We start from the raw sequence: 10,811 nt of genomic DNA, 5'->3' as shown, positions 1-10,811 counted from the left end.
GTGATATCATTCCCTGACATTTTCTTCAGCCAAGTATTGAAGACTTTAATCTAGTTTCTATCTATGAGCGAGTTGATTGCTGCTGGAGATTGGCAATATGTGATCCAACTTTTAAAAGGTTCAGCTTTGTTTGGGTACAGAGTTATTATTGATGAGAATGTCAAGGTGAGATTGATATAATGGTTTTTATTCTTTTCACGGAAAGAAAACTTTAAAATCAATATCATTCTGCGATAGTTATGGAAGTTGAATGGCAATGCTGGTAAAACTAAATGAAATGATAAAAATCTGGTTTTGAGAGAGAGAGAGAGAGAGAGAGAGAGAGAGAGAGAGAGAGAGAGAGAGAGAGAGAGACCTTGACCTATTAATTGGCGTGGATATTCATACACTCAAATATGAACCAAGTTTGAAGTCTCTGTCCAAACTTATGGCTGGTCACGTGAATTGGACATTTTGCTTAACCATGACCTTGACCTTGACCTTTGACCTTGACCTTGACCTTCCATCGTTTAATAATTTCCAGCTTTTTGCATAACAGCTAATCCGTACAAGTTTCATCACTCTATGATTATAATCCTGGCCAGGAAGGTGTTCACAAAGAAACACAGACACAAACAAACACATAAACAGGGGATAAAACATAACCTCCTTTTAACTTCGTTGGCGGAGTTAATAAAACACAAAAGACCTATGAACCATTAAAAGAAAAGTCGTAGGGAAAGGGTGGCCCACTGACTGATTGAAATGATTGATCCCTATCATAGCCTGATGATCCAATTGGGATTTGAAATATATTTCAATATGTCATGAAACGAAGCAGAGTAGAGACAAATAAGTCCCACCATGTCATGAACTGATATGATATTTATGGCGGGAGGTAAATACTAATTGAATTGTAGGGAGAATTGAGTAACAGTGTTTAAAGGGTCATGTATTGTAATAGAGCGTTTAAACAGACGTTTTATTACCTTCGCCAAAGAAGTTGGAAGGAGGTTATGCTTTACGCCCTGTTTGTGTTTGTTTGTGTGTGTATGCTTGTTTGTGAACAGCTTCTTGGCCCCAATTTTAATCGTAGAATAAGGAAAATTGCAGGGATTAAATGTTGTGTAAAAAACGGGGAATTAGGGAAATTTTGGAAGGTCAAGGTCCCGGTCAAGCAAAATGTCCAATTCACGTAATCAGCCATAAGTTTGGACATCGTTATCACAGAGCCTTTAAACAAGGTTCATATTTGAGTGTATGAAAATCCATGATTGTGCATATGTATACATATCTATCAAAATATTTATCAGTCATTTCGACGGATCTTGTACACTAGCATACATACATACATACATACATATATATGTATATATACCTAATATATATATATATATATATATATATATATATATATATATATACACGTATATATACACACACATATATACATATATATGTATATATAAATATATATATATATATATATATATATATATATGTATGTATGATGAACAAATACATATACACATACATAGGTATGTATGTAAACCTGCATACCAATATGAATTTCACGCCATTTACAGATTTAATTTTTGCTATTCTTGATGTAAAACATGCACAAATACTTAAAATTATTTTACTCTTTTAAACGGTTAATAGAGAAGTGTTCAGAAAACACTTAGCCTGTCAAAACTTCAAGACAGTATTATCAACAAATTTGATAAAATAAAACATCCACCTATCATCGCTCATGTAAAAAAAATATAAAAACCTTAATAGCACTGACGTCTCTTTTCTATCTCTACTTCTGAAATAAAAGAGAAAGACGTCGAAGTTTCGTGGAATCGAACACAAGTCGCAGAAAATGACAAACCGAAAATGACAGACTAAGGGTTTTTTTTTTCGGTCACCATGCAATCAACAGCGGGTCGTAGGTCTCTCTTAAATTGCAGGAAAGACAATTTATTTGAACTCTTCCTCAGAGAATATTTCCGTTATCTTCTTTTTGAACCGTTTTATTTTGACTTTTAACTGCTGTTTTTTTGTGTAAGTTATTATTATTATTATTATTATCATCATCATTATTATTATTGCCTCTGCCAACAGAGTTGGAAGGAGGTTATGTTTTTACACTGTCTGTTTGTTTGTGAACAACTTTCTGGCCACAATTTTTCTCATAGGTTGGTGAAACTTTCAGGGATTAGTTAATATGCTGAGTCGTGGAAATTATTCAATTTTGAAAGTCCTAGGTCAAAGGTCAAGGTCAAGAGCACAGACCTCCGCCACGGAAGCTTATTTCTCGAAACCAGCTTGCCTTTCCCAGAATCAATTTAAACGGTAGGGGTGCTTGAAGTCTGTGTGACAATCACGTGTGAACTTGGGGTCAAGGTTAGGGTTAATTCGGTGGACCTTTTGCTTGAACTTGACCTTGACCTTTGACCTAGGACTTTAAAAATTGTATGACTTCCCCATCTTAACATAACAATTAATCCCTGAAAGTTTCACTACTCTGAGTAAAATTGTGGACAGGAAGCTCTTTACAAACCAACAAATAGACAAACGGACACACAGGGGCTGAAAACATAACCTCCTTCCAACTTCGTTAGAAGAGGTAATGGCATAACGTCTAAAAGCATTTTTGATCACATTACATATGGAAATAAACGAATTGAAGAAACACGCGTTCTCTCTCTCTCTCTCTCTCTCTCTCTCTCTCTCTCTCTCTCTCTCTCTCAATGCTATTCAATATAGGTCATATTTCTTCCGATTTTATTTTCAATTCCGACACCCTTCATCAAATATGAAAAAATTTCGAAACAAGGGGATTAAAGTTTCAATGGAACACCTATCTTTACCTTCATTATTTTAAAAGATTTTCCATTCCTCATCATTTACAACCCCCCCCCTCTCTCTCTCTCTCTCTCTCTCTCTCTCTCTCTCTCTCTCTCTCTCTCTCTCTCCTTCTGATAAATGCGATGCCTTTAAGAATGTCACGGGAAATTTAAAGTTACCGACAATGTTAAGAGGTTTTTTCTTTACGGATAACGAGGGAAGATTTAAAAGACATTTTATGGAGAGGGGAGGGGACTCAGGGAGAGGCGGTGTCTTTATTCATGTCCAGGAAAAAAAGTAATATGATAAAAATTTGCTCAATTTTAAGCTTGATGAATAAAAATGTTTGGCTTTTGAAGGTGAACTAAAATTGTGAATGCTTAGAATCGTAAATCGAGTTTTCTTTTCAAACGTTGAATGAATTATTCTTCTTCATAGATTAAACGGGAATTATTCACTGATCGAATTAAGTATGAACATCTTTGTAGTATTCTAATCCTTTAAAATAGATGAGTTGAATATGTATTAGTGTATGTCAATTTTCCTCCCCTCACACTTTTCTACATTAATAAAGGAATCATTAAAAATTGAAGTAAAAGGAAATATATGAATAATTTAATACTGTAGTTGGTAGCAATAATTCATGGCAACCATCTGCACTGAAAGTTAACAAAAGTAAGGTTGCTGATCCTATTATTATTATTATTATTATCATTATTATTATTATTATTATTATTATTATTATTATTATTATTATTATTATCATTATTACTTGCTAAGCCACAAGCCTAGTTGGAAAAGAAGGATGCTATAAGCCCGAGGGCCGTAACACGGAAAATAGCCCGGTGAGGAAAGGAAAGAAGGAAAAATGAAATATTTTAAGAAGAGTAACATTAAAATAAATATCTCCTATATAAATCATAGAAAACTAACAAAACAAGAGGAAAAAAAATTAGATAGAATAGTGTGCCCGAGTGTACCTTCTAGCAAGAGAACTCTAACCCAAGACAGTGGAAGATTGTGACAGAAATATGATCTGTCGAGAGAAGACAATTGAGATTAAGAGAATCCTTGTGGAGTGAACTACCACCTTCTATAAAGTATAAGTTGCATAAGGACACGAGTACGAATAAGGACTACAATAGGAACGCTATCGGCCAGTTGCGCGTTCAGAAAGAATTATTTCTGTCTCCGTAAGGTCGTAAGTAACATCATAACTCTTCAAGCCTGAGAACTACCTGACTTTTTAATAAATTCAACTCTTCCACGTTTCCTTGTTATAATTTAGCCAATACTGGAAGCAGATTAAATGTCATAAATATTCAAGAACGTTAACACTTACTTCTTTATACATCCAATTGCAGAGTATATTTCCTTGGTTTCCCAAAGGTGAATAAATCAGAGCGTATTTGTATGTCCTACAGAGTAAAGTTTTTTTGACGCGTAATTTACATAAATTCTTCTGCCCTGTTATTACATTTATCTTTTTAATCATGAATCAAATATCTTGGAGGAACAAAAATCTACTTGGTTAAGAATTGTTCCTAAAGATTCACGTTATCCATGTTTTGTAATTCATCCATTTCAGCATCTGCGTTTTATCCTTGTAAATAAAATATGTATTAGTTATGATTGAGTATGAGACATCAATGAAACAGCTTCAAGTTGCGAAAATCTTGAAACCTTTTGATGAAAGGTATTTGTCCTTCTGATCCTTCCAAAATGTGTATACTACACACTTAAAAATTTGCATTAAAAAGCGGTAAATGTCTGGCAACATTTATTTCAGGACTTTTACAGTTTTAAAAACAGATATATTGACGCAAAGGAGTGATACTACGGTCACAAACCCGCAAATGATAATAACAATGTAAGGCAAAATTACGGTCGCCTGTATTTTACTGAAATACGGTTAAGAACGGTATACTTTTACGGAAAATTTCCGATTAAAATTACGCTTGTTTCCTAACAGCGTAATATGGGCCGCAGAACCCTGAAGCGAAGTCACCATTAATGTCGCATTGCATTCGTCAGCGGCTTAAGAGGCTTTGCAGTCTAGTTAATTGACGAATAGTGTCACTTCTTCAATGCAATAACTATTGATCAATCCTTTGAGGCGAATAAATCCCTCCCAGTTTGTATTGCCTTCCTAAGCCAGGCGCTCTTCGTGCAACTGAGTTCGATGGATGTCCGGCTATTGCAACAGGACTCGCCTGCCTTGACAAAATACGAGGTTCCGTTGTTCCATTGCCATAATTTGTTGTTGTAGAGTTTACAGCGAATAGTAAAAGGTTTTCTGTAAAAGTTTTTCTGTAAAAGGTTTATAGGGTGCTTGTGTAAATACAAGTCTTTATAGCTAGAAGCCAAGAGAGAGTAATAGAGTGATATTTCCTTTTATATAGCCACGAAGGATTTCTTATCGGTTTTATACGCTTCCAATAGTTTTTTTTTTTTGTAGTTGAATTGCAGTAGACCCATTAGAATTTTATCACTAATCAGGTATAATGAAATGTATATAATAGATTTTCCAAGAGAATAAAATAACTCAAATGTCAGGTATAGGTTGATGAATTCACGCTAGGTCTAACAGTGTAACAGATCTGTATAGTCTTAAGCGGGTATTTCAAAATCCTTTTTTCCATTTCATATAAAATATTCCTCATATCTACAATATACATAGACTATTGACGCAAAGGGCATCGGTTAGACACCAGTCGTCTCTATGATGAGCTTTTAAATCAATACCTTTTTATTCATCATCTCCTACTATACGCTTCATAGTCCTCAGCCATGTAGGCCTGGGTCTTCCAACTCTTCTAGTGCCTTTGGGAATGTATATCCAATTTCTGTCTTTGATACTATAAAAAGGAAGACAGAAATTGGATATACACTATCAAAGGTAGAATTCGTATTCATGTGTTTTCTTCATGAATGGAAAAATTTAATTCTGCCATCACTATTGTATGATACATTCTCATATTACCCTACCTTCCTCACTTGGTATTTCATCCCAGGTCTTTTACCTCCCACAGTTTGGTAACGTCCATGCCAGGTGATCGTCAGACTGCGGTTCAAGCCCAGCTAAAACTCGTGAGTTCCTTTGGTCGCTACGACCACACCATCCTTGTGAGCTAAGGATGAGGGATTTGGGGGGAGCTTATAGGTCTATCTGCTGAGTCATCAGCAGCCATTGCCTGGTCCTCCTTGCTCCTAGCTTGGCTGGAGAGGGATATGTATATATGGTCAGTCTGTAGGGTATTGTCCTTCTTGATAGGACAATGTCAGTGTCCCTTGCCTCCTCTGTCATTCATGATAAGCGAACTTTAAACCTTTAAACCTGACTCGTTTGTGTCCAAGTTTCGTCAATGGGAGAATTTCTCAAGTTAGATAAAGCTTCATAGACAAAGTTAGTTCATAATCTCTTTAGCATAAGGCAAACAATGAGGGCTAATGCTGGGCAAGCAACAGGATTTTTTCCTCCAAAGGTAAAAGGATCTTAGCTATTTTCGCTGGAGAAGTAAAAGGATTTTCGCTATTTTCGCTCGAAAGGTAAAAGTATTTTCACAATTTTTGCTGAGGAGGTAAAAAGTTTAATTTTTTCACTGGAAAGCTTAATAGATTTTTGCTGGAAGAGTAAAAGAATGAATAATTGAATCATAATTGAATAATGAAATCACAAATGGAAGAAAAGATTCGAATTTTGCCTCTTTTAGAGAGATTTAAAAAGTTAATGGACGTTCTTTCACGAGAATAATCCAACATTTGGTAATATGCTTTTCTAATAATAGTTTCTGATCTCTCTCTCTCTCTCTCTCTCTCTCTCTCTCTCTCTCTCTCTCTCTCTCTCTCTCTCTCACTAAGATTCGAATTTTGTCTCTTTTAGAGAGATTTTAAAAGTTAATGGACGCTCTTTCACGAGAATAATCCAATATTTGGTTATATCCTTTTCTAATACTAATTTCTGATCTCTCTCTCTCTCTCTCTCTCTCTCTCTCTCTCTCTCTCTCACTAAGATTCGAATTTTGTCTCTTTTAGAGAGATTTTAAAAGTTAATGGACGCTCTTTCACGAGAATAATCCAATATTTGGTTATATCCTTTTCTAATACTAATTTCTGATCTCTCTCTCTCTCTCTCTCTCTCTCTCTCTCTCTCTCTCTCTCTCTCTCTCTCACTAAGATTCGAATTTTGTCTCTTTTAGAGAGATTTTAAAAGTTAATGGACGCTCTTTCACGAGAATAATCCAATATTTGGTTATATCCTTTTCTAATACTAATTTCTGATCTCTCTCTCTCTCTCTCTCTCTCTCTCTCTCTCTCTCTCTCTCTCTCTCCATAACGGTAAATTCATAGCAACTGTAATCCAAGACGTATGAAATTACTAATATAAATTTAGATGAGATAATTCTTTATAGAATTACTATAAAATGTGTCAAGTTCTTCAGAGGAAGAAATAATAATGCAATGATGATTAATAATATCAATCTTGCATAAAAAAGCGTCAAGTTTTAGGCTGGGTAGGTCAACTAAGTGTACTCAAATGATAGCTTTTAAAAAAGCTCATAGTTTCATAAAAAGTGCAATTATAAGTATACTTGTAAAGGAAAATTTTCGAAGAAAATGGTTTGCGAGAAAATGTGTAAAAGTTAATGGATGTGAAATATGGTTGATATTTGATTGAAACAGCAATTGAGGTGAATGTGAGTTCGAAAGGAAAAAAAAATAAAAATATGGCTCTATATGTAATTATTATTATTATTATTATTATTATTATTATTATTATTATTATTATTATTATTGTTGTTGTTGTTGTTGTTATTGCTACTTGCTAAGCTACAACAGGAAAAAATAGCCCAGTGATGAAAGGACATAAGGAAATAAACTACAAGAGAAGTATAATAACAATAACAACCATAAATATAATTTCAGTAAGGGGAAAGTGGGAAGAGCTTTAAAGGTTTAAAGGCCACTCATGAATGGCAGAGGCAAGGCACAGTGGCATTGCCTTAGCAAGCAGGACAATGCCCTAGAGACTGGCCATCTATAAATATGATCAGCGCCCGAGCCCCTCTCCACCCAAGCTAGGACCAGGGAGATCTGGGTGATGGGAATATCATTCCATTATCTGGTCACAAAATGCTGCAGTAGGGGAGTGATAATGGATTTAGATATATACTCAAATCTCATATATATATATATATATATATATATATATATATATATATATATATATATATACATATATATATAAATACATATATATACATATATATATATATATAAATACATATATATATACATATATATATATATAAATACATATATATATACATATATATATATATATATATATATATATATATATATGTACATACATATACAGTATATACATATATACACACATTATGTCTATGTGTATATATGTATATATATATATATATATATATATATATATATATATATATATATATATATATATATATTTATATATATAGAATACGTAAAGTTTTCACTTTTGCTTATATATGCTTAAATGCAATTATGTCCTACTAGGCTCTTGCTGGAGTTATACCTAATGTTTTTTATATCTTATCCCATCCCATTATATTCTTCTTCCCTTCTTTTACGCTTCCGGCAAAAAAAAAAAAAAAAATACACAAATTCCTTGCTGCTTCTATTGAAGTATCCCTAATATGACCTACACCCTATGAAAAAAATAGCAAAAATCCTCTCAAATATCCGGTGAAAACTCTACCCTTCTGCCTTATATTAAAGAGATTATGAAGAAACTTTGTATGATAACACCATACCCTACTTGAGAGATGATCCCATTTATGAAACTTAGCGAATCTCACAAGGCACTAATGAGTCAGGGTTAGGAAAAGAGCAAGGAATGGAAACCCACCTGAGAAGGGATGAGAGATCTGGATGCGTATTATGATGAAAGAGTAAAGTTCTTTCAAAAGATGGCGCTAGTGTCGAGATGTTAACCATGAGGTTATGATTTTTGTAGATAATTTCTGGTTAAGAATATTTGTTTTTTAGTTGAGAATGGTCCTCGTATGTATTCATGTATGTATGTATGTATGTACGTAAGTACAGTAACAACATTAAAATAGATGAAACAGCGAGAGAAGTGTCAATTGGATTATCATATTTGGTAAAAAAAAAAAAAAAAAAAAATTAAATGTGATGTAAATAGATCATTGTTTAGAATCGGATTATAAGGAAGTTTGTTTAGACTTCCCTGAACTGAAAACTACTGCCCAAAAGAGAGAATATACAGATATAGATACTTTTGATGTGTGAACTGTTACTAAAATAATCTTAAGAGAAATTGTAAATCTAATTTGTTGTCTAGTTAGAAAAATGACTTTCCAAGAGAAAAAAAAAGGTGATAGATATAGACATTCCTGCTATATTGATGCCAGGTCATAGCATAGAGAGGAAAAAATATATATTTCTGAAATATAGAAAAAAAGAACAACACTATCCAGGATAAATGAGTAAACCCATAATTCAAGTAAAAGTAATATATATATATATATATATATATATATATATATATATATATACATATATATATATATATATATATATATATACATATATATATATATGTATATATATACACATATATATATATATATATATATATATATATATATATATCCATCATTTAAACTTGTTTGGTTGTTAAATTCTGTCGTCACTTTCTTATTAGTTTGATTTACCATATTACCGAAATAAAGAATATTATAATCATTACTAGCTAAGCTACAACTTTAGTTTGAAAAAACGGGATGCTATAAGCCCAAGGGCTCCAAAAGGGAAAAATAGCCCAGTGAGGAAAGAAAATACGGAAATAAATAAACTGCAAGCGAAGTAGTGAACAAATCAAAGGAAATAATTTAAGAGGATTAACAGTACTATAATAAATCTTTCATTTATACTATAAACGATAAAGCTTAAAAAAAGACAAGTGGAAGAGAAATAAGATAAAATAGTGCGGCTGAGAGTATTTCCTTATATTCAAAGACTGATACAAAAAAAAAATACTGTTTTGAATAAAAGAAAGGCAATTGATAAAAAAAAAAAAAAAAAAAAAAAAACGCCAATTGATTAGAAGGCAACATCCCCAATTTAGTAAAAGACACCTTACCCTTTTGGCAAAATGGAATATGAAAAACTGTTGCTTCCAATAAAAAAAAACCGTTAAAAGATATAAATTGATTAAAAGAGCAATAGTTTCCGTTGTTCCATTGTTCCATCGGCCAATATCAATTGCAAACTGAAGCTCTTGCCAATACTTGCAAGGCCATCCTCTAAAATCCCGCTTCGTTGCTATCATTGTTCGGTTCCAGTTTAGTGGAAAGACGTCATTCTCCTTATCTTCTGACAGGCTCTTCTGTCGCAAAGTGGGAATTGGAATGGGAATAACCAATCTCATGAATACATTCCTATTCATGCGTCCTTTTCCAGGGTAAATGCAAAGAAAACGGAATTTATGTGTGTGTTTGTGCGTGTGTATGTGAGAGAGAGAGAGAGTTATTCTTCATCAATAATTATTGTGGAACTATGTAATTTCACTGCAAATACCTTCTGAGAGAGAGAGAGAGAGAGAGAGAGAGAGAGAGAGAGAGAGAGAGAGAGATTGATTTCAGGTTTTCAGGCATCCTGGCATCGAGAGAGAGAGAGAGAGAGAGAGAGAGAGAGAGAGAGATTTATCGTTAATAAGTACTATGAAACTATGTTATTCACTGCAAATACCATTTCAGAGAGAGAGAGAGAGAGAGAGAGAGAGAGAGAGAGAGAGAGAGAGAGAGAGAGAGAGAGATAAGTCATTCTCTGTTAATAAGTACTATGAAACTATGTTATTCACTGCAAATACCATTTCAGAGAGAGAGAGAGAGAGAGAGAGAGAGAGAGAGAGAGAGAGAGAGAGAGAGAGATGCTATTTTTTGTCAATAAGCACTGTGAAAATATATAACTCACCGCAA

This window comes from Palaemon carinicauda, chromosome 22 (assembly GCF_036898095.1).
Source record: "Palaemon carinicauda isolate YSFRI2023 chromosome 22, ASM3689809v2, whole genome shotgun sequence".
In the NCBI taxonomy this organism is placed as follows: Eukaryota; Metazoa; Arthropoda; class Malacostraca; order Decapoda; family Palaemonidae; genus Palaemon; species Palaemon carinicauda.
Note: the sequence above shows the minus strand (reverse complement) of the source record.